This window comes from Saccostrea cucullata, unplaced genomic scaffold (assembly GCF_032062105.1).
Source record: "Saccostrea cucullata isolate Sc308-1 unplaced genomic scaffold, CSIRO_AGI_Scuc_v1 ctg383, whole genome shotgun sequence".
Classification (NCBI taxonomy): domain Eukaryota; kingdom Metazoa; phylum Mollusca; class Bivalvia; order Ostreida; family Ostreidae; genus Saccostrea; species Saccostrea cuccullata.
Window position 1 is genome coordinate 78,174 of NW_026933671.1, and position 24,285 is coordinate 102,458.

At 33.0% G+C, this 24,285-nt stretch overlaps 2 long non-coding RNA genes across 2 annotated transcripts; both read right to left on the reverse strand.

Moving 5' to 3' along the window:
- Nucleotides 1-4,717: 4,717 nt before the first annotated feature.
- On the reverse strand, nt 4,718-6,063 carry LOC134238908 (uncharacterized). The gene is made up of 2 exons (XR_009986118.1): nt 5,969-6,063; nt 4,718-5,024 (listed from the first exon to the last, which is right to left on the reverse strand). It is a non-coding gene; the product is annotated as an uncharacterized LOC134238908 (long non-coding RNA).
- Nucleotides 6,064-15,610: 9,547 nt separating this feature from the next.
- Nucleotides 15,611-16,416, reverse strand: LOC134238909 (uncharacterized). Its single transcript, XR_009986119.1, has 2 exons — nt 16,340-16,416; nt 15,611-15,885 (listed from the first exon to the last, which is right to left on the reverse strand). It is a non-coding gene; the product is annotated as an uncharacterized LOC134238909 (long non-coding RNA).
- Nucleotides 16,417-24,285: the final 7,869 nt, after the last annotated feature.

The window sequence follows — 24,285 nt, forward strand, 5'->3', positions numbered from 1 at the left end:
CAACCTGATTACTATATACCCTCCAGCTTTTCAAGTGGGGTGTATAATAATAAGCTGTTTACTTTAATTTAGTTTCCTTTTTTACTTCACTGAGCTGAATTCTCGAGTGAGTCTGCTTTTTGCAGGTGTCATAACAGTATTTCACTAGAGTTTACGTCACATCATGGCTGACACAAAATAATTCCTGAATCTCCCTTTCCGAATCGAGCATTTTGATACGAGACTGGAGCTGATTTTTTATGAGATGAAAAACAACATGTAAACTTCCTGTATTGACAAGATTTATTAAAATTTAGGGCGGATTTTTCTATATACTGTATTTGAGTAGGGAGTGATTAGGCTCTAGACTTGATTTTCAAGCACCTGCTCGACTTCGATCGAAACAAACCTGCGTACTTTGCTGGATGGCTATGTACTTTTTTTAGGTAATAGAGAGCTCAGTGAGCGTAGCGAGCTCAATAGATGAACATGTACGAACAGAGGAAATTCGGGTTGAAATCTGCATTGTTCCAAGAAATTTTTATCCTACCACGTGAAAAAATTCCAAACTCCCAATAATCCTTTGCGGTTCACAGCAACATGGTGGTTAAAACATAGCAACAACTTACTTGAAAAAATTACAAACAACAATTTAATGTAATCTCCATGCCATAAAACTATCGTTTGCGTCCTATGTCAACAGGACTTTTTATCTGTCGTCATACTTTCGTCACTTTAACGGTTCGGTTATTTCCGATTTTGTCGGAAACTTCCGAGAAGTTTGGAATCTCGATCCCGATGCTAAGAAAGTGATTTCTTTTTATTGTTTTGTTTTTTTCTTTTTCCTTTCTTTTTCTTGAATGATAGACAGTACATGTGTAAGTTTACGTTTACATATTAATTTTACATGTATATAATTATACTTTGAAATCTTTGTTTTTAGTAGTTTTCCACCTATTCCCACACGGCATTTTACCTTTAAATGCCTGTATTTGGATCCAACTGCAAGATTTAGAGAGAAGAATATTTTCTTTGCTATAAATTATATCAAATCAATTAGTTTGGTTTCAATGGCGACACAGACTCCAATCAATTTGTTGCAAGCAATACTAGGTATAAGACTATGAAACAAGAAGCATAAAGTTAGATTGAAAGAATTATTTTCTAATGTTATATATACTTGTAGCGATCGCAGCGAGGGTTCGCGTAGCGCGCTCAATACACTAACGTGTACGAACGGAGGAAATTCGGGTTAAAATCTGCAAATTTTTCCAAGAAATTTTTATCGTACCACGTGAAAAAATTCCAAACTCCCAATAATCCTTTGCGGTGCATAGCAACATGGTAGCTAAAACATAGCAACAATGTACTTGAAAAAAAATTACAAACAACGATTAAAATGCAATCTCCATGCCACAAAAGTATCGTTTGCGTCCTAAGTCAACAGGACTTTTTATTTGACGTAATACTTTCGTCACTTAAACAACTCGTGTATTTCTGATTTTGTCGGAAACTTCTGATAAGTTTGGAATCTCGATCCCGTTGCCTGGGAAGTGATTTCTTTTCTTTTCTTCTCTTTTATAATGAATTGAAGATAGACAGTGCAAGTAAAAGCTGTATAATGTTTTTTTTTTATAGTAAATAACTGCGCTCGCCCCAATGGTCGACAGTGCAAGTAAAAGCTGTATAATGGTTTTTTTTTTATAGTAAATAACTGCGCTCTCCCCAATGGTCGCACCGTAGAACATATTAAAATCTTTTCAAAGAATTGTTTTACAAGATCTGAAAAGGAAATTCCCAAAAAGTTTGCTTTAAATTAATAACATCTACTAAAACTTGCGTATTTTGGTAAGAATATATAGCAGAATTTAATATTGTTGTGCAACCTAAAGGAAGTCCACACGTGGTAGATATATTCTACATATTGAGCCCGATGTTTATTCGTATAGTATTATATAGTAGGGCTAAAATTGGAGGGCTCTATCTCGGAAACCAGAGATGGTACCATCACCAATATTTCAGAAATGGTAACTGACCCTTAGTACCCCACCCTCAAAATTTGAAACAGTACTAGGGGACTTCAATGTCCCCAAGCCTAATGTTTATTCGAATAGTATTATATATAGTAGAGATAAAAACTGGAGAACCATATATCAAAAACCTGTAAAAATATGAAGATCTAAATATGGGATCCAGGATGTTAGCCAGTCCCCCGGGCAATGTACTCTTATTCAGAAATACATGCATATAATAAAATTATAAGCGATTTTTTTCCCAATTTTATCCGGGCTAGCTAAATGGGTTCCCGGTCTTGTAACATAATTCCTTTTGACAGTGGAAGGGTCCCTCCCAAACCTTTCCCCTGTAAAAATATGGGATCCAGGATGTTATCCAGCCCCCAGGGCAATGTTCTCTACTTATTTAAGCATTATACGTTTCTTTTCCAAATTTTGACCGGGCTAGCTAAATAGGTTCCCGGTCTTGAAACATAAATCTTTTTTGACAGTGGAAGGGTCTCTCCCATACCCCTTCCCTGTAAAAATATGAAGATCTAAATATGGGATCCACGATGTTAGCCAGGCCCCCGGGCAATGTACTCTTATTCAGAAATACATATAATAGAATTATAAGGGATTTTTTTCCAATTTTATCCGGGCTAGCTAAATGGGTTCCCGGTCTTGTAACATAAATTCCTTTTGACAGTGGAAGGGTCTCTCCCATACCCCTCCCCTGTAAAAATATGAAGATCTAAATTTGGGATCCACGATGTTATTCAGGCCCCCGGGCAATGTACTCATATTCAGAAATACATATAATAGAATTATAAGGGATTTTTTTTCCAATATCCGGGCTAGCTAAATGGGTTCCCGGTCTTGTAACATAAATTCCTTTTGACAGTGAAAGGGTGCCTCCCATACCCCTCCCCTGTAAAAGTATGAAGATCTAAATATGGGGTCCAGGATGTTATCCAGCCCCTCGGGCAATGTCCTCTACTTATTAAAGCATTATACGTTTTTTTCTCCAATTTTGACCGGGCTAGCTAAATAGGTTACCGGTCTTGTAACATAAATTCCTTTTGACAGTGGAAGGGTCTCTCCCATACCCCTCCCCTGTAAAAATATAAAGATCTAAATATGGGGTCCAGGATGTTATCCAGCCCCCGGGCAATGTATTCTACTTATTTTAGCATTAATCTTTTTTTCTTCAATTTTGACCAGGCTAGCTGAATGGGTTCCCGGTCTTGTTACATAAATTCCTTTTGACAGTGGAAGGGTCTTTCCCATACCCCTCCCCTGTAAAAATATGAAGATCTAAATATGGGATCCACGATGTTAGCCAGGCCCCCGGGCTATGTACTCTTATTCAGAAATACATATAATAGAATTATAAGGGATTTTTTTCCAATTTTATCCGGGCTAGCTAAATGGGTTCCCGGTCTTGTAACATAAATTCCTTTTGACAGTGGAAGGGTCCCTCCCATACCCCTCCCCTGTAAAAGTATGAAGATCTAAATTTGGGTCCAGGATGTTATCCAGCCCCCCCGGCAATGTCCTCTACTTATTAAAGCATTATACGTTTTTTTTTCTCCAATTTTGACCGGGCTATCTAAATAGGTTCCCGGTCTTGAAACATAAATTCCTTTTTTGACATTTCATCCGGGCTAGCTAAATAGGTTCCCGGTGTTGTAACATAAACTCCCTTTGACAGTAGAAGGGTCTCTCCAGTACCCCTCCCCTGTTAAAATATGAAGATCTAAATATGGGATCCAGGATGTTAGCCAGCCCCCCGGGCAATGTACTCTTATTATTATAGTATTGTACGTTTTTTCCAATTTTGATCGGACTAGCTAAATAGGTGTCCGGTCTTGTAACATAAATTTCTTTTGAGGTTTGAAAGGTCTCTCCCATACTCCTCCCTTGTAAAAATATAAGAGTCGAAATATGGGATCCAGGATATTAGCCTGCCCCCGGGTAATTTACTCTTATGTACAAATACTTATAATAGTATTTAACGGGTTATTTTTCCAATTTTGACCGGGCTAGCTAAATATTCATCATTTTGGTCAGGCAAGCTGCATTGGTTTGGGGTCCTCACTCTTCTTCTTTAAGTGATGTCTTTGCTTTTCTTCTTAAACATGGATTATAATGCGTTATTAAGGTTTTTTGAAAAAAAAAATTATTAGGACATTTACGGTAATTTGAATAGCGAACGGCAGACAGCCTGCGGTTCGCCAGTCGAAAGGCGAATAGCGAATAACCTTCCAACTTCTGATTGCCCAACAGGGTTAATGATCACAAATACAAATGCCATCATTTATTTTCATTTAAAGACTAGAAAATGACGTGAATTGTGTCTTTTAAAAAATTGGGAGGATAGGTGCTTTTTTAGAATATTTTTAATGTGTTTGTCTTTTTCATTCTAAGAAGAAATACACTTTAAGACGTGACGTTTAGTTGTAACGCGGCGACACCCCCTATGCTCTATGTTTTAAACATCTATAAAATAAATTCAAATACACATCATTAAATGAAAATTTCGATGTTAATTAGATTCGTATTTGTGAATCATTTGGTATATTGTATTTGATAATATAACGCAAAATATGAAAGATATTGACACTATGACATTACTTTTGGATCAACCCTCGTACATTTAAACTAACTGCCTACAGCAATTTATACTTTTTCAATCACTTCTGCTTAATTCAGTTCATGGTTGCGAAAATAAAATAACATAATGTTTTTTATCCTTTATTGTGCTTGTATCTAAGAGTAAATGAAGCTCGCTTTTATTCACATGTTTTTCCTGTGTTGTTTCTTCCTGTAAAACCGTTTCAATAAGTCTTTGTTTTTGTTATGTTCTTTGATGTGCTTCATTTGCAGTTGTTCATTGTTAATAAAAGTTGTTTAAGACATTCAAACCCCAGTTGTCGTCGTTATTGTATGGGTCGTTATTGTTGTCGCCGAAAAAGTAAGCCTGGCGAGACGGTCTAGGGAGAGGACGTCCACGGAACCGAAAGTAGTCGTTGAATTGATTATAGTGATCTACAAAAAAGTAGTAGCAATATATAAAATGAATATGTTTCCGTAACCATAGAATTATATTCATGGTCTATGAGTCAGTATATTTTTCCAGATATTTTCAAAAAAATGCCACACGGTATAATTGTAAAGTTGCACCTTCCTATTCTCGTATCAATTTTTTTTTATTTCATTCTATGAAATAACTCTTTTTCGAGGGGTCCATTTTCGTAATAACTAATAACTCATTTTAAAGGGGTTTAATTTTCGTAGGTAAAGAGAAAAATGACTGGTTCTGGGGATTTGAATTTGTGGTTAAAGAAGGTCCACTGTACTGTAGCATTTCCTAACTTAAACCCTAACGATAACAGTATATATATTTACTCGAATCCCTAAAAAATCCAGATACTTTTTTTGAATATATTTTATGAATAATCTCACTAGAAAAAAAATGAAAAACAAATGATAAATAATATATATATATATATATATATATATATATATATATATATATATATATATATATATATATATATATATATATATAATGATAATAAGAGGAATTACAGATAATTTTTTGGGGGTCAAGTGTCAGGTCTTTCATTTAAATGCTTTATATATAATATCAAAATTTAACCGAACGGAATGCATGTATACAGTGGCTGCAACTTTTTTGTTGACAACTTACACGAACAACTTACACGTTACATGAACGATTCCGCACGATTAACGCATGATTAAACCTGTTACAGGAACGGTCCTTAACTTCGATTCTTCACACGATTCTGCACTTATACGACCTTTCACGATTGCTAACGCTAACGCACAATTCATCACGAACGAATACGCACGCTACACGAATGATTCTACACGATTTTTTTTGTCAACAATAACGTTGCAGCCAAAGTATAAGTAAAAAAAAGTTGAAACTTATTCGGTAAAAAGGTATTTTATAAAGATTAACTTACAGGACAAGGCAACAGTGAAGCACAGAGCAAGGATCAACAAAAGACGCAGCATCATGAGAACTTCTCGATGAGGCTTTACACAACAGTTGGTATACCAGAATGTGTTTTAATCATTACCCTACTTCAAATTTCTTGGTATTTATAGACAGTTGTTTTTCAGTCATGCATGCTGCGTTTCAACTTTTGTCATGTTGTAATAAATCATTGAAAAAAAAAACATTGATTGTTCTTGTGTCATGGCTTAAAAATTCAAATAATACGTGATATGCTCATTTGATTTCATGCTAATTATTGGATAAGATGCGAGTTTTTAACGAGGCTCAATCGAAATTACGAAAACGGATTGATAAAAATGTTTAATTCTTGGAAATATATTTGTATGCATTATCAGGTCTGGACTATATCCAACTAAGGAAGTCAAGAATGATGACCGTGAATTGCTTTTAAAAAATACACAGAATAAACAAGGTGCTAGTCCTCCTGAACAATCAGATAACTGCATTTAAACAAACCCATGAGAAAATAAATAAAACACATGGTTCTAAAGTTCTTTGCTCAAAAGATTTTTTTAGAACAAACTTTTTGTAAACTTAAGCACATTTAGAATAATTTAATATTTATGACAAAACTACCGTGAACAAACAGGACTTGAAAGCTTAGAATACGTTTTAAGGATTAAAAGTCCGTCACTAGGAAGTTAAACTAACCTTAAAAATTTGATATAAATATTTTTAGATTTTTAGAATATGCCATTAATTTTTCACTATTTCAAAATTATCTCCCCTTTGAAAAGGGCATGGCCCTTAATTTAAACAAACTTGAATCCTATTCACCCAAGGATACTTTGTAACAAGTATGCTTGAAATTGGCCCAGTGGTTCTTCAGAAGAAGATGAAAATGTGAAAAGTTTACAGCGACGACGAAGACTTAATAAATGGTTTTACAGGAAGAAACAATACAGGAAAAATCAATGTGAATAGAAGCGAGTTTAATTTACTCTTAGATACAAGCACAATAAAGGATTAAAAATATTATGTGTTATTTTATTTTCATGGATTAAATTAAGCAGAATTAATTGAATAAGTATAAATTGCTGTATGCATTTTGTTTAAATGTATATGTAAATTAAAAATTCCGTTTGTGAATTTTTTAAGGACTTTGGTCTATATTATTCCGCAATACAATCTAATACAACAGTTGTTCATCTTTCGGCGGATGTTGATATGTTTAAACAGAAAAAAATTTAATTGTTGATTTCGCCTTACAAAAGTTACGTTTAATGTTAACACGATTGATTGATTGTATGTTGTTTTACGTCCCTCTCGATAATTTTTCATTCACCACCACTTGCCGATGCAATGTTTGTTCTATGCTCGGCACTCAGGACTCAGGGCTATTGAGCAGTGAGTGATCTATTTCGTGCCAGCACTTACTGTGAATCGGGACCCCAGTTTATGCGGTCTGATCCGAAGGACAGGTATCCTCGTCCCATAGTGGGATTCGAACCCGCGACGTAGTCTCTACGTCTAGTAGTGAATTTGAACCAGCAAGGTAAGGATAATCTCCTACCACTACGCCACGCATACAGCAGATAATATTTGCAGACGTTTATGATATATAAGACGATTTATAGCATTAAATGGATTTTTAATCCTTCCATTCATATTATTGTTGAAAGGACAAATTTTATTATTTCCAATATTATAAACGATATCTAATTTCGATAGAAAAACCTTTTATTTCAGATTCCCTATAAACCAAACAAACAATAAAGATGTTATTTTGCTTGTTTAATAGCATTTGACTCAATGACAATTTGTATTTGCTGACAAGTATCGACCATAAAAATTACAAGGAAAGGATAAAGTTTAATTTAAGAAAATCATATTCCCTACGATCAGCACCAGCAAAGGACGTCAACTAAAAGAGAAAGAGAAAAAATAACTGTTTGCTGTTGTGAATATATTTAGTATTTCTAAAATTGAGCAAAACTGCTGGCAGCATTGAAAATCAAATTAAATAACTAACATGATTTGTTAAGGTCTTCCGTTTCCAACGGAAGACCTTCTACTGATTCTTTTGGTAAAGATTATTAAGGTCTTCCGTTTCCAACGGAAGACCTTCTACTGATTCTGTTGGTAAAGATTATTATTCTTTTTTTTTCTTCTGCTTCCTAGACCGCAACTTTGAGGCCTCGTATCTAGCTCATTTCTCAACGGATTTCGCTCAAATTTTTAGACGCTATAGACGTTAATAAACTCTATCAGAATGATGTATAAAATTTCAAAAAGCCACTTCCGGTTTATTTTCCTTTAAAGGAAAATTTATAGGCTTTCGTTTCCAGACAAAGGCTCAGAGACGGCTAAAGCTGGAGCAGAAATTCTACTGATTTTAGATAATAGAAGGATTGAAGTTGTGCACATCGGTTTTTGTTTTTCGATTTCTCTATTCAAAATGGCGCTATATAGGGGTTAAAAATTAGAACGCTTAAAAGAACCAAAAATTACTCATATTTTTCTTTTTATCTTCTAAACTAAAAGTATTTTGTTAAAATATATAGGACATAATTTGTGCAGAATTAGAAGATCTTTCAAATGATATGTCGAAAAAAGGGCTGACCCCTAAATTAAGGGACCTAGAGGGGCCAAAAGTTTTTTCCAGATATCTCAAAAAGTATTGAGAATTTGTTATGCATCAAAGAAGCAAAGTTGTTCAAAATATCAAGCTCTATCTAATGGGTTCGTCAAAATACGTCCGGTGACGTCACTTCCGGTCGAACCGGAAGTAGTCAGAAAATGCATATTTTTGCCGTTTTTGACAGGTTTTTGGGTAACATGTCTCACTTGAAGCTTAAATATTAATTTTCCGTCCGTCGTCGTCACTTCCGGTCAAACCGGAAGTACCAAAGAATGGCTTAAGTTTGCTATACTTAACATAGATTTGGAGGATTAACCCATTTTTGGACTTCATTACTCCTTTTTTTTTAAAATGAAAGTTACTTCCGGTCAAACAGGACGGAAGACCTACTCGTTGCTTTGCAACGAGCTCGGCTCTAGTTATTCTTTTTTTTTTCTTCTGCTTCCTAGACCGCAACTTTGAGGCCTCATATCTCACTCATTTCTCAACAGATTTCGCTCAAATTTTCAAAGGTTATAGACGTTTATAAACTCTATCAGAATGCTTACTAAAATTTCAAAAAGTCACTACCGGTTTTGAGTTATTTCTCGTTAAACGAAAATTTATAGCCTTTCGTTTCCAGACAAAGGCTCAGAGACGGCTAAAGCTGGAGCAGAAATTCTACTGATTTTAGATAATAGAAGGACTGAAGTTGTGCACATCGGTTTTTGTTTTTCGATTTCTCTATTCAAAATGGCGCTATATAGGGGTCAAAAATTAGAACGCTTAAAAGAACCAAAAATTACTAATTTTTTGCTTTTTATCTACTAAACTAAAAATATTTTGTTAAAATATATAGAATATAATTTGTGCAGAATTAGAAGATCTTTCAAATGATATGTTGGAAAAAGGGCGGACCCCTAAATTAAGGGATCTAGAGGGGCCAAAAGTTTTTTCCAGATATCTCAAAAAGTATTGAGAATTTGATATACATCAAAGAAGCAAAGTTGTTGAAAATGTCAAGCTTAATCTAATGGAGTCGTTAAAATACGTCCAGCTTCCGGCCAAACCAGAAGTATTCGGAAAACGCGTATTTTTGCCGTTTTTGACAAGTTTTTGGGTAACATATGTTTCTGGGAGCTTAAAAAGTAATTTTCCGTACGTCGTCGTCACTTCCGGTCAAACCGGAAGTAGCAAAAAATGGCTTATTTTTCTCATTAATTAACATAGCTTTAGAGGATTCAAAGCATTTTTGGGCGTTTTTTCTCATTTTTGTTAAAAATGAAAGCTACTTCCGGTCAAACAGGACGGAAGACTTACTCGTTGCTTTGCAACGAGCTTTGCTCTAGTTTTATCCTATTCTACAAATTAATTTATACTTAAGAACCCTCTATACACTGACGAAAAATGTTTTTTGGACTTTTTGAGAAAATTGTGTAGTGTAAAGGAGGCTATTTTGAAATAAACTAATCCATTTCTAATATAGGGAGTGCACCTTCTTTATCCAGGAAAAATCTTTGAAGACCATGAAGTAATGACAAAGAAAAATTGCTTTTCAGAATTTAAATGGAGAAAATACATGCAAATAAAGTTTTCATTTACTCTATCTTGGTCTAACATAATATTTAGAATACATGGATTTATTTAAAATTTTGTCATACAGTGCAGATTACAATTTATTCTTTTTTATGTCAAATGCTGGGTGAGTCTAACTACACGCAAGTACCCTGAAAGTATGGTGCAGTGTAGAGAGGGTCCTTAAAAGCTATGGAAATAATAACATATCTTTAAGACTGTTATTGGTTTAAATCGAAGACATCTTACTATTTTGGTGCGGTATGAGCTTTATTAGTAGCCTCCCTTTCCACCTATTCCTCCTCCTCCTTTTATTCCTCCTCCTATACCCCCACCGCCACCAATGAATCCGCCTCCTCGCATACCACCGAATCCTCCAAATCCTCCTATAAAGCCGTGTCCACCATAACCCCCCATTCCGCCGTACATTCCTCCTGTGTCATCAATAAAACATGGTTTAATAAACCTTTTTAAAATCTCGAAGAAATATTATTTGTACAATTTCAAATTATATTTTGTATTAAATGCAGATAAAAAAACCATGTCTTTATTGCATGACTCGTGGTTCCTATTTGTTCATGGTGGAGCATAATGCCTCAAAATTTGTATAATTCAACCTTTCTTCAACATACCTATAAGTAAATCTATTACGAGAAATATTTTTCAAAATACGCGCAAAATTTGTTTCCTCTTATATCAATATTAATATGAACATTCTATTGTCTTTCTTATGACACAAATCTTAGTGTGCAATAAGAACATTTTTATGACTTGTTTTAAAGAGTTTGAGATAAGATAAAATCAAAAATTAAGGGGGGATCTTCCTTACCTCCGCCGCCATAATACCCACTGGCATGTACTGCTAGAGAAAAAAAAAAGATTTTACATACATGTCTAAGTCGACAAAGATTATATTTGCTTATATTTTAAACGAATGTTTTACTTCTTCGTAATTTTTTCTTTTTTTTTTTAAATTTATAAAACTGAATAAATATCTTACCAAAAACGAGCAAAGCAAGGAAAAGGAGAGTGCGGATCATGGTCACAATCTCAGGTTCTTGACCAGTGTGTAGAATTACAGGTTTTTATATAGGGTGCCCAGTGAAACATCGAACATTAAATAATTTGTAATAAAAGGTATCAAAAGGTTATGTCTTGGATTTAATGATGTCAAAGCCCTTTTTTATTATCAAATAGGACATGTAAAAATCATGGATTCCGTTTGAGCTTAAATTTGAACAAGGAGGAACATGTAAGTTCTTATGCTCAATAAAGATATAGAAAAGTTATTAAAATATTTTTATCCGGTACTTTGACACCTTCAAAATTACCTTGCTTTCATCTTCATACTTTTTTGGAAGAAAATAATATTAAAAGAACAAATATGTACCTTATTCAAGACAAGTTCACATAGGTACGTTAAAACGAAAATCAATTTTTTGGGGTATGCGTCGATTATAAAACATAACTTGGTTAATGAAATGAACAAATAGAGAAATTACTTTTCAAATTACAAAACCAGTTCAAACTGGTTACTTTAGTTGTAACTGATTGTGACAGTCATAATTTTCACATGATGTAGTTTAAAAAAATAATTTTTTAGACAAATATATAGCAGGATTGAAGTGTATGAAAAATAAACTTATCAACAAGAATGCCTACGAATAACGCAATTATTTTCCAATTCTCGGATACAGGATAAGAAGAGCATGCAATCCAAAATGTTATAGTACTTTGAAATAAGATTACACACTAAATAAAAATATAGGGAAGCCCGTTGAGGCCAGTTCATGGAAAGAAATATTTTGTATTGTGTTTTAATCGCAATAATTATTGCCTTTAATCACAAAAGATTGCGTTTTATCACAAAAGATTGCGTTAAAACGCAATAAGTTTGTGATTAAACGCAATACTTTTTTCATTTAATCATTCTTGCAAAAAATATTGCATTTAAACGCAATACTCTTTGCATTTTAACGCAATTATCCTTCCTTTTAAGGATTCATTTTGCATTTAAACACAATGATAAAGTGCTGTAGTTTGAAATCAGACTTCGAGTAGTTACAGATTATAATAAATATTATGGTCTGATGCTTTAAAAAAAGAACTGTTTTGTTCTGTGTCTTTTTGCAAAATGTTGCAGTTTTTGAGAATTGAAGTTAAACAATGACATTCTAACAACCAGAGTTTCTTAAACCTACTGGAATCCAACATTTTATACGAAGCCTTTAATCAATTGCTTACGTATGACAGCTAATTAAGAATGTTTAAGTGGTATTGATAGGCATATCTATTTAGTAGTACACATCGATCAATCTGTTTTCAATTGATTTTAATTTTGATTTTATATGATTCCATTTTGTAAGTTCTCGTGTTTACTGTATGTGATCAAAGGAAAGATTGTGAATATAGTGAATATACATATATACATGATACATACATATACACAAGTCTAAACATTTAATCAGTCGTTTCCTTAACACTTTTTACATGGTTTAAACTTTGTGACCGCAACGTGAGGTGATATTTTTTCAATAATTCTTTCTTCTTCAGTCTTTTATTTCGAAAGTCTTTTAAAATGATAGTATAGTTTTAAAGTTTAAAAGTAGAAAAAAAAACATCAATAAAGGAAGTGTAATTTGTGTTTTAAGCAACTGACCAAATCTTTAACAGGAATATAGAGGTTTGTGTTTAAACGCAATCTTATGAGATTAAACTCAAAGTGCTTTGTGTTTAAAAGCAAAGATTATTGCGATTATTCGCAATGTTTTGCGTTTAAACGCAATCTTTTTTTCTTCTCTGAACTGGCCTCAACGGGCTTCCGTAAAAATTACAGAAAAAAATAAATATCATTTTAAAGATAGAGTGAGTAACATAATTTTGACAATTTGCATCGCTTAATTTTTTTGTACTGTTTTCAGGACAAGGTAATATTTCATCTGAAATAACCTTACTTTGAATATTGTCTCTCGACTGTCTCATTAAAGATCACATTTATGGTTGTCAAATCACAAAACCACACAATTGACGTTAATAGCTGTAAAACATTTAATAAATCATCTCATTTTCCTTTTGCTGTGTTCAGTAAGAAATTGAACAAGATGAAAATTAGAAGGACCTTTTACTGGAAAATTAATTCAGAATAATGTTTCTTTTCATTTTTTTTTCCAAAGTGAATATCTGAAATTATCTATACACTGTCTTATATTTGGGAAAACTGTCTGGCAAGGTGCAAACCGATTTTTGCATGTTTATAACATTTTTATATGTCAGGGTTCCACGGGAAATGCTTGCATCAATATCATCTTTGTACGGCTTATTGTGATAAATGTAAATAAAATATTTTGCTTTTAATTATTTTTACTTTAACTTTGTTGATATTTTTAAAACGGTTAAAGAAATATAGAGAAAACGAACAGTGTTCAAGCATAAAAAACCATTAACAAGATACACGTACTTACAGAGATGAATAAACACGGACCTGAAAAACATCAGAGAGAGAGAGAGAAAGAGAGAGAGAGAATCAGGTGCCATGAAGGAGAGAACATCACCTTCCGACTATTCTGATAAGTTTTTCTTCTACATGTATTTGTATTTCGCCTTACGTCTTGCTTTATCATCGTCAAAATTTATAATAGTAAAGCTCTGTGGTCACCTAAAAGTTCAGATTTTGTTTTTATGACCCTGAAGAGTTTTTGCTATTAACGTTTCATTTTCGACTATATTATCGAAAACGAATTCAACGGGACGAGTGTAGTAAAAAAGAATAAAAACATCTTACGACGATTTCGTTTTCAATCTTCAGTATTTAAGTCCTGTAAAGTTTGTTTACAATTGAAATGTAAATAGCTGCTTTGGACTTTCTGTAGGTTATGCAGGTTTATACGTCAACTGAATTTTTCTAAAATTAGATAGATAACATTATAAGTACGTACTGATCCCTGTTGACAGAGCAGGTAACAACATTGTCTTTGTTTGTATGGCTCCTTATTTAAATTGTATTCTAGAAGAACTTTAATTCTAGAAGAACTTTTTAACTCTTCAAGTGGCAATCCTATACTCATAGTTCCCTTTCTAAGGATGAAATTCTGCAATATTTACATGTCAGTTTTGAATATATTTAATATCCCAAAGAACCAAAATGAATTTTGAACTACTATACATATATTGGATTTCGAAACTTCATAAGAATCCTTACAAAAAAAGATACATAGCGGGTTCCAGTGATGAAAGATATGGAGATGACGAACATTATATTCAATATCAAAGTCCGTAAAAGAATACAAAACAGGAGCAGAGCAATCACGGACCTCCGAAATATCAGAGGTGGGATCAGGTGCCATGGAGGAGTGAGTATCCCCTGCCGACTGGTCACACCTGTGCTCCTTGTCATGATCGGGAAATAACGCAAAAATCGGTCGTCAATTCAGTGTAATATATAATGGAATAACAATTAGTATGAAAAATGCCAGTCAGCAGTCAACTCAATGATCAACTGTATTTGTTGGTAAGGTCATTGTATCGACATAGAACTTACGAAATGATTACCATGTTCAATTGTTCAACCAAGCCTCTTTCTTTACTCCTCACTAAGATATTAACAATGGTAAATAAGGAGCTTAAAGAGTACTGTATAATAATGTTCAAGAAGTGGTGTAAATCAAATGTGGATAATTAAAAATTCCAATGAACGTTTGGTCAATTTGAAATCACAAGGTTTTACCAAAATCAACAGCGTAAAACATTACGACTTTTCAACTTTATACACAACCATTCCCGACGATAAATTAAAGTCCAGGCTTTTTGATATCATTGACAGAGAACTCTGCTTTTTAAATAAAAACGGAACTCAGAAATTTACTTACCTTGTCACTGGTCATTTGCAAAATTATTTTGTTCAAAAGCATTCTGATTGTACACACAAGTGCTCTGAAGTCGACACCAAAAAGATATTTCAGTTTCTGATTGACAATATCTATGTTTATTTTGGAGACCATATCTTCCAACAATCTATTGGAATTCCCATAGATACTAATTGCTCCCCGTTCGAGGGAGACCTATATTTGTATTCACTTGAAGAAGAATTTGTGCAGAATTGTATGCATGAAAAGAAGAAAACACTCGCTGTGGTCTTCAACTCGATATTTACATATATCGACGACGTACTGTCAATTAACACTGGTAATTTCCATTCTTATGTCGATACAGTATATCCTGGTTAGCTTGAGATAAAAGATACCACAGAGTCTGACACATCTGTTTCATAATTCGATATTTTACTTGAATCAGACGTTAATGGTAATCTAACAACCAAGCTCTATGATTAACATGTTGACTTAAACTTTTCTATCGTCAACTTCCCTTACTTAAGCAGCAATCTACCATCATCACCTGCATACGGACTTTACAAATCTCAGTTGATTAGATACTCAAAGCATGCTTTGTGCAATATCAAAATATTCACAGTGTATTTTAATAGTTATTCTCATGATTAAAACATGATTAACATTTCCCATCTTCTTTTCCACATAAACTTCTATTGAAATGTCCTGCCATTTAATTATTCCACCATCCATTATTGTTCCATCCGTTATTATTGTTCCACCAGTCATTATTGCCCCACCATCCGTTATTATTATTGCCCCACCATCCGTTATTATTGCCCCACGGTCCGTTGTCATTGTTCCACCAGTCATTATTTCCCAAGGGAGACCACCTTCTTCTCCCTTTAGATTTATAGAGAATGTGACATGAATTTGTTCAAATTACACTATTTTATACACTTGCCATTTTCTTGCATTTGAATAAAAATATAAAAAGAAAATTTAAAATCCTAGCAAGTAGAAATAGAGAATAAACAAAAACATTACTGGTTGTATTAATAGATGCTTTTTTAAAAAAAAAATTCACGGTTTTATAAACTTTTCACTTAATTTTAACTTAGTTCAAAGGTTGTTTATTGTCTAAATTGAGGTTTTTTTTTTCCATTGTATACCTTTGTTATGGAAAGTATTTATGGGTTTTTTAAATTGATTTACAAAATTAAATATTCTTAATGACTTAATCTTAATGACAACTTAAGGGCCTGGTATTTGCATGGACATAGAGGCATTCAAAAGATCAAATTGTTTATGTAATTAAAAAAAATTATATACGAAGTTTTAAATGAATGATACTTACATCCCTGAGACAACACAGCAGTGAAGCAGAAGGCTAGGATGAGAAACAATCGCAGCATTCTGAGAAGCTCTGCGTGAGTCTACTATAAAAGCGCCTTTCTAGACCAGAACATCTGTATTTATACGGATACTGCTTAATTATGCATATCAAATTTCTACTTTAGACAAACCTCTAATAATAATTAAGAATAAAATTAAAATACGTCATCATCAATCATTTTATAGAAAAAAAAAACAATTTTGAGATATCCTCCTTTCTTTTCTATCTATTAATTAATAGACTATGTGATACGCATATTTGATTTCTGTGTCTTTTTATATATTAAACAGTTTTGGGATAAAATTTTGCAAATGCATATTGTTAAGGATGCATGCAAAGTAAAAACTTGATGTATTTTCATCAGGTTTTAATGTGTTGGCATATATTTAAGACAAAACAGAATGTTTTGTATTTACCGGAAGCAAAGATAAGACACATGGTAGTTTGACAAAATATGATATACTATTTTGAAGTTTTGTTCCTTTATTTGAGAAAAATAAAATTTAATGGATATTAGAGAATAAAGAAATCATTGAGTCATCAATAGTAGTTTATAATCTGAAAATTCCAAAGACATGGTTTGCTACGGTTTTTTGTTCCTCATTTGGTATACAATCTGTTTTATCATAATACGAAATTTTATTTTTTTACAGATTCTTTTTCTTCAGAGAGAGAGAGAGAGAGAGAGAGAGAGAGAGAGAGAGAGAGAGAGAGAGAGAGAGAGAGAGAGAGAGAAGGAGAGAGAGGAGGGAGTTATTATTTCATTTTCATGAATAAGAGTTTTATTTTATAACATTTTATAAAAAAAAATAAACAATTGATTCCAACATTTCCAGTTGCTGTAAAAAACCTCTGAAAAGAGGTAAACTATTGACAGACAGGTTGATGGGGCAGGAGTGTCGACAGTCTCGTTTGGAGTCGTCATTTCGTAAGTTCTATGGTCGATGCAGTGGCCGTGTCGGCGAATGCGGTTTGTTGTTGGGTCAAATTCTGATATTTTCGTACTAATTGTTGGTCTATTATTATCTATACACTGAATTGACGATCCATTTTTTTGTTTTTTTTCCGATCATGACAAGGAGCATACGGCGGGTGTGACCGGTCGGTAGGGGATGTCTACTCCTCCATTGCAGGTGATCCAACCTCTGATGTTTTGGAGTTTCATGTTTGCTCTGCTCCTTTTTTGTATTGTTTTATGGACTTTTGATCTTGAATACAGTTCGTTATCTCCATATGTTTCATTGTCACCATATATATATTCTAAATATTTTTGAGTTTCATTAAATAGTTTAGGATGTGAAGTCGCAAGTCTGACATCTAATTTTGGTTGCTATTGAATACCAGGATCTGACATTTAGGTAATGTATACAGATAAATCATAATACTTTCGTTCAATTAAATATTTGTCAAACATATTGAACAGAACCATTTTTCGACATATTGGATCCGTGTCTTTTAATATGTCAGAAGAAAATGGTAATCTTGTTTAAATACGACCGTACAATGTATCAGGATGACCGTTTGATGGGTCTTCAAAAACATCATCCTACAGATTAATTAACAATATTTGATATACAGATCTCATAAAGGTCTGTAAGATACTTTTTCATTCTTGATTATTTAATTAATAAATCTATTTTAAATGTTGATAATAGAGCGTATAAGCTTCATTTAGGGTATGTCATTCGTGAAATGAGCTATAACGATGAATTTTTTTTAGAAGTTTATTTTAGATAGGTACTCATATAGCGTGACTCAAAATCGCAAATAAAATGGGGCGAAGGGGGGAGGGGGTCAGTGTACATCTTTACTGAGCTACGGTACAATTAAATTGACATTTTGCACTTAAATTGTCACTCTTGTTACTCACTTTAATTTCTATTACATATATTTTATCAGATGTAATTATGGCAATAATATAATCTTATATTTACGTAAAAAACATTGAATAATATTTGTCATTGAACAAAGTGTGCAAATTAATGCGAGTAAAGTATGCAACCCTTTTGCACTAAAAAGTACCAGATTTTGGGCATAAAAATCTAAATAGGGAATAAAATATTTTCTTATATCAAACTTTTTATGACTTAAGCGTTGATCGCTTGGAAGTATAAAGTTGTTCAAAATAATTGAAGAAAAATTTAGTTTCAGTCATGTCAATTTTTAGATATTTGTCAAAATGTGCGATTTTCAGGCCAAAAAAAAAAAAAGATATAATTTTTTTTGTCTCGACTTCTAAAACAGATCTTCATTTCTTGGCAAAATTTCTTAAGTTAAAGTATGAATTTCTTCTTAAAATGTAAATTGAGACCTATATTCAATATGCCTATCAAATCATTACGCAAAATATTCTCTGGGTTAAAAATATGTAGGACTAAAGTTCCTTAATGTTAAATTTTAAAAATATGCAGATTTGAAGAATTTTCTTCTAAATATCTTTCAACCACAAGAAAAAATCCCTAATTTAATTTGCTTCTTTATGATTTTGTGAGCAGTATTTTTATAGAATGTTAAAAAAATTCGCATTACTTAATTTTAATATGTCACAAAAAATTGAATTGTAATAAATAGTTTTGAAGTTAAGAACTATTCTAAAAGGTTGTTGAGTGACATACCTTAATTTGTCTTGGTCAGGATATTCATAATTCGGACAGATCTTTCATAAACGATGCAATTAACATTTCCTGATCAAAAAACCACATTTAGATGTCTTCAAAACAGTGCTTTTATTTCTATTTATATAAAGTTATCATTACCAAAAGTTTGTAATTAAGTGTTGGTTACTATTTTAAACAAGAATGATGTTTGACATTTATCCCAGAAATATTTAAAACAACGAAGTTGAAGGAAATTTTTCTAGATAAGATAAAAAAGAACAAAGAACGTATTCTCGACCATATACTTATTTCTAAGTGCAATCCCTTCATTTTAAGTTAATACTTTCAGGATATTTCACACTATTCCGTTCACTTTTGTGCATTTCATATTCTTTCGTTCATTTCTTCTGATGTTCCTGTTTAGACTGCTATTCAAACTCTTCATCGTTAAGCTAAAATAGGAAAAATAGAAATGATTGATTGATTGTATGTTGTTTACGTCTCTCTCGAAAATTTTTCACTCATATGGAGTCGCAACTACTTGCCGGTAGAGAGCTGTAAATTTTGTCCTATACTCGGCACTCAAGGCCATTGAGCAGGAAAGGATCTTTTTTCATGCCGGCACCTACTGCGACACGGGACCTCGGTTTATACGGTCTCATCCGAAAGACCGGTCTCTATGTCCCACGGTGGGATTCGAACCTGCAACGTTAGGATCACCTCCTTACTTTGCCACTCTAGAGCCGACGCTCTATCCACTGCGCCAAGCGGGCGACTGATAGAAATGAAATTAAGGTAATTAAGATTAGTTTCTGTCTCTTTTAGTTAAAGATTAAAGTCCATACACAGATCTAATTAAAAATTAAACTGGTATCATTTAATTAAAATAGACCAGCCAATTTATTAAGTTTCAGTCTTTTAATTTGGTCAAATTAGAGTTTTTAAAAAATGAAAAATGGTCGGTAGGAGAAAATATAATAGAAGGAATGTAAACAAAAAAAGACTTTTATTTAAAATACATACATCTTTTTCAATCGTATATCATAAATTTGTCTATTCTGATAAATAAGAACGATTATGGCTTAAATCAATGGGAGAATTATAACTCTCAGTTTATTCGATATGCAAAGTTCTGCTCTACAAGTGAGGTAAATTATTGACAACCAAGAAAAAACTAGAATATCAACAATCTCGTTTAAAGTCATCATTTCTTACGTTCTTTAATCGATACAATGACCTTGACAGAAAAAACAATTTATCATCAAATCAAATGCTGACTGACAATTTTCATACTTATTGATAAACCATTATATACACACTGAATTGACGACGAATTTTTCCGTTATTTCCTGGTCATGACAAGGAGAACACGGCGGGTGTGACCGATCGGCAGAGTATGGTCACTTTTCCATGGAACGTAATTCCACCTCTGTTGTTTTGAAGATCCGTTGCTCTGCTCCTGTTTTGTATTGTTTAATGGAATTTTGAGCTTAAATCACGTTTTGTCCTCTCCATCGGCTGCATGGGGGAATGGTTAGAGCGTCTGCTCTAGAGTCGCGAAGTAAGGAGTAAATCCTTACGTCACAGGTTCGAATCCCACTGTCGGACGTGGTCCTTCAGATGAGACCGTATAAATCGAGGTCCCGTGTCGCAGTAAGTGTTGGCACGAAAAAGATCCCTCCCTGCTCAAATGCCCTGAGTGCCGAGTATAGGACAAAATTTGCAGCTCTCGGTGGCGTCTCCATATGAGTGAAAAATTCGTTTAACAATATACAATCAATCAATCAATCGCCCTTTCCATATATTTCATTTGAAAGGTCCTATATCAAAAATATTTTGAAAATCAATACAATGAATTGTCGAATGTGCAATAAAGATTTTTTTTTTCATTCGTAACTAATAAACTAACATGAAAACATTGATGTAACCATGGAAAGAAATGAAGTAAACAATGGAAATGACTCTTGATCATCAAACCGCTTTGATATTTGAGAAAAAGACATGCATCTAAATGATGGAGACGATGGTCGAGAAGATTTTGAAAACTTGTAGTCGGATGAAAATCTAACAGAAACGATATCCTTTTAAACTTTATCAATTCCTCCAGCAAATGTTGGCTGCATAAAAAATAAAAAAAAAAATCAGACACATGCATCACCTACATGTATTTTCAAAAATGCATTCCACTTTAAGAATATAAAACAAGAAACCGTGTAACGTACATTTTTATGCGATAAGTAAAATTCTATGTTCTAAAAAAGGGACCTGTCGTTTTTTCCCACCAAAATCCGATACACCAACACTTAAACTTTTATGTACAGAGCAGCCCGGTCCTCCGGGCTGCAATAAATAACTAATTTTATCTGTTACATGTATTACAAATTTGTTACGTTTGGTATAATGAATTCCAAACAATGTTGTAACGAATTATACGATGCGTCGAATTAGACACATCTGTTTCATATTTGGATTTTTTACATGAAACAGACTTAATTGGTAATCTATCAACCAAGCCCTATGATAAACGTAATGACTTTATCTTTTCTATCTTCAACTTCCCTTACTTATGCAGCAATATACATTCATCACCTGCATACGGAGTTTATGTATCTCAGTTGATACATATGAATATCAGCATTCTCGTTTAAAATCATCATTCCGTAAGTTCTATGGTCTATACAATGACCTTGTCAGCAAATACAATTTATCATTGAGTCAAATGCTGACTAACGTTTTTCATACTAATTGTTAGTCCATTATTTAATAACCTAATCATTGTTATTTCCCAATCATGACAAAGAGCACGTGGCGGGTGTGACCGGACGGCAGGGAATGCTCAATCCTCCGTGGCACCTGATCATCTGATGTTTTGGAGGTCCGTGTTTTCTCTGCTCCAATTTTTTTTTATGTAGTTTTATGGACTTTTGATCTCGAAGAATGTTTGTTATGTCCATATGTTTCATTTTAGCGAATGTTTTAACCTCAATGTTTTATCTAGAAATGTGCGAAAAGACTTTGATGGGATTATATATGTACAATACGTAGGCCCATGGTCATTCCGTAATTACGAGTAGAACTTGTCGTTCAATTATTTCAATTATTACTCTTTGCTTTAACTCAAATAAGCAGCTAATAATATGTGTTAATTGTTTAAAAGGCTGTTTTAGTATGCAACGCTACATATTTCATCAGTCAAATCACGTGTCATGGATTTGATTACCAGTACCATATGTATATATTTCTAACCTGCAAGACAAGTAAGGTAACTTTAAATATATACTGATTTCTAACCTGCAAGACAAGTGAAGTAACTTTGAATATATACTGATTCCGCGAATTCAACAAAACGCGATCATGTGGGAGGAAAGAAAAACATGAAAATTACAACCCGTGAAATACAGATCCCCTATACCGTCATAACAAATTCAAAAAACTAATATAACGAGAAAATACTTTTTTTTTTAAAAATTGACAATTCGTTATATTGAATTCAAAAATATTTTGAGAGGTCCTAAATGGTCTTCCATAAAATTTCTACAAGGCCTGATTGTTGAATTTGTGGTTCATTATTTAAATTCATAAATTGTTATTTAGACGAATTGGATTTAATTCTACTAGTGAATATTCAGTTTAAAGCCATAACATCATTTCTAAGGAAAGAATTTTTAAAAATCTTATGCTGGTTATGAAAATTTTTAATATTCCTAACAACCAGAATAACTATGAATTACCACATTTATATTGTATTCCAAAACTTCACAAAAATCCTTAAAACAAAGATACATGTAAAGCAGATCCCAGTTAATGTTCAACCAAGCCTCTTTCTTTACTCTTTAACTACGATTGTGAAGAAAAACTTCAAGAGTACTGTGCAACAATATATTCGAGAAGTGTTGTAAATCAGATGTGAATACTAATAAAAATTCCATTTGAAAAATTTAAAATTAAATGATTTTACAAAACCCAACAGCTAAAAACCTTTCGACTTTTTCAACCTTATCCTCAACCATTCCGCACGATAAATTAAAGTCCAAGCCACAGCTACCTTTGCAATAAAAATAGATTCGTTAAGAGCTATTGTAAAGAGCTAAGTTCACTTTACGCATAAAATGGCCCTGTCCTTATAACAATTAATAAAGTGTCATTCTCCTTCCCATTTCATATATCAAAACAAGGTAGAAGACTTAGTTCTTTCATTTCCTTTTATAAATTTTCTTTTTGAGAATCAAAGTATTGGAAATCAGGCTTTGAGAAAATGCAATGTTCTTGAACTTTGCAAAAAACAGGCGTATTTGACTATCATCAGTAAAAAATGAAAATATGAGCACAGCAAAAAATTTAAAATCTTAAAATTACTTAGTAAAACATTTTTTTCATCTTCAGAAACAAATCTTTCATTTTGTAATTGCATGTTTTGATCAGATGTTGTGCTCTTTATGAAATAGTGGGGAAAAAACTTCATATTTAGGCCATTTTCAAAGGAATTTAAATGATATGGGAAAGATGGCGCATTTTATGATGTCATAATGCATTGACTACAGGGAAAATTACGTCATGTTCAATGGAAATATGGTCACCAACACTCCAAGTGATAAACAAAGCATTTTTGACCTAAACTGAGCAGTTTTGATTTTACAGAAATTCTTAGGGCCAAAAAGGGCTGTAAGTGGCTCTTGCTCTTTAATTAGCTTGTCATTGGTCATTTGTAAAAGTTTTTTGTTAAAAAAACAGTCTGTCACACAAATACTTTGAAACTGACATAAAAAAGATGCTTGATTTTCTGATTGACAACATCTATGTGGCTTTGGAGACTAGGCTTTTCATGCATATAAATTCTAAAAATTCCTTAAGTATATAAAATTACATATACTTAAATTTCTAAAGCATATTCTTAGCAACATGCTTACTGGTTATTAGCTAAGCATATCGTAAACTGCTTAAGTACACTGTTACCATGTCTGTAAAGTCACTTCCTCATTCACATTCATGAAAACAATTACAAGTCACGAAGACTTGTGGAAGTGAAAGTGCAAGTGGAAGACATTCAGAGATCTTGTGTGCTAAGTTTTGCATGGGGGATATTTCTATGATTTTTATGCAAATTGTTAGGCCATTATTTACACACTGAATTGTCGACAATTTTTTATTATTTCCCAGTCGCGACAAGGAGCACGGTTAGTGTGACCGGTCGGCAAGGGATACCCATTCCTCCATGGAATTTAGCCCATCTCTGATGTTTGGAGGTTCGTGCTTGCTCTGTTAATGGATGTTGAGCTTTAATACTTTCCATTTTTTACGTATGTATGCCTC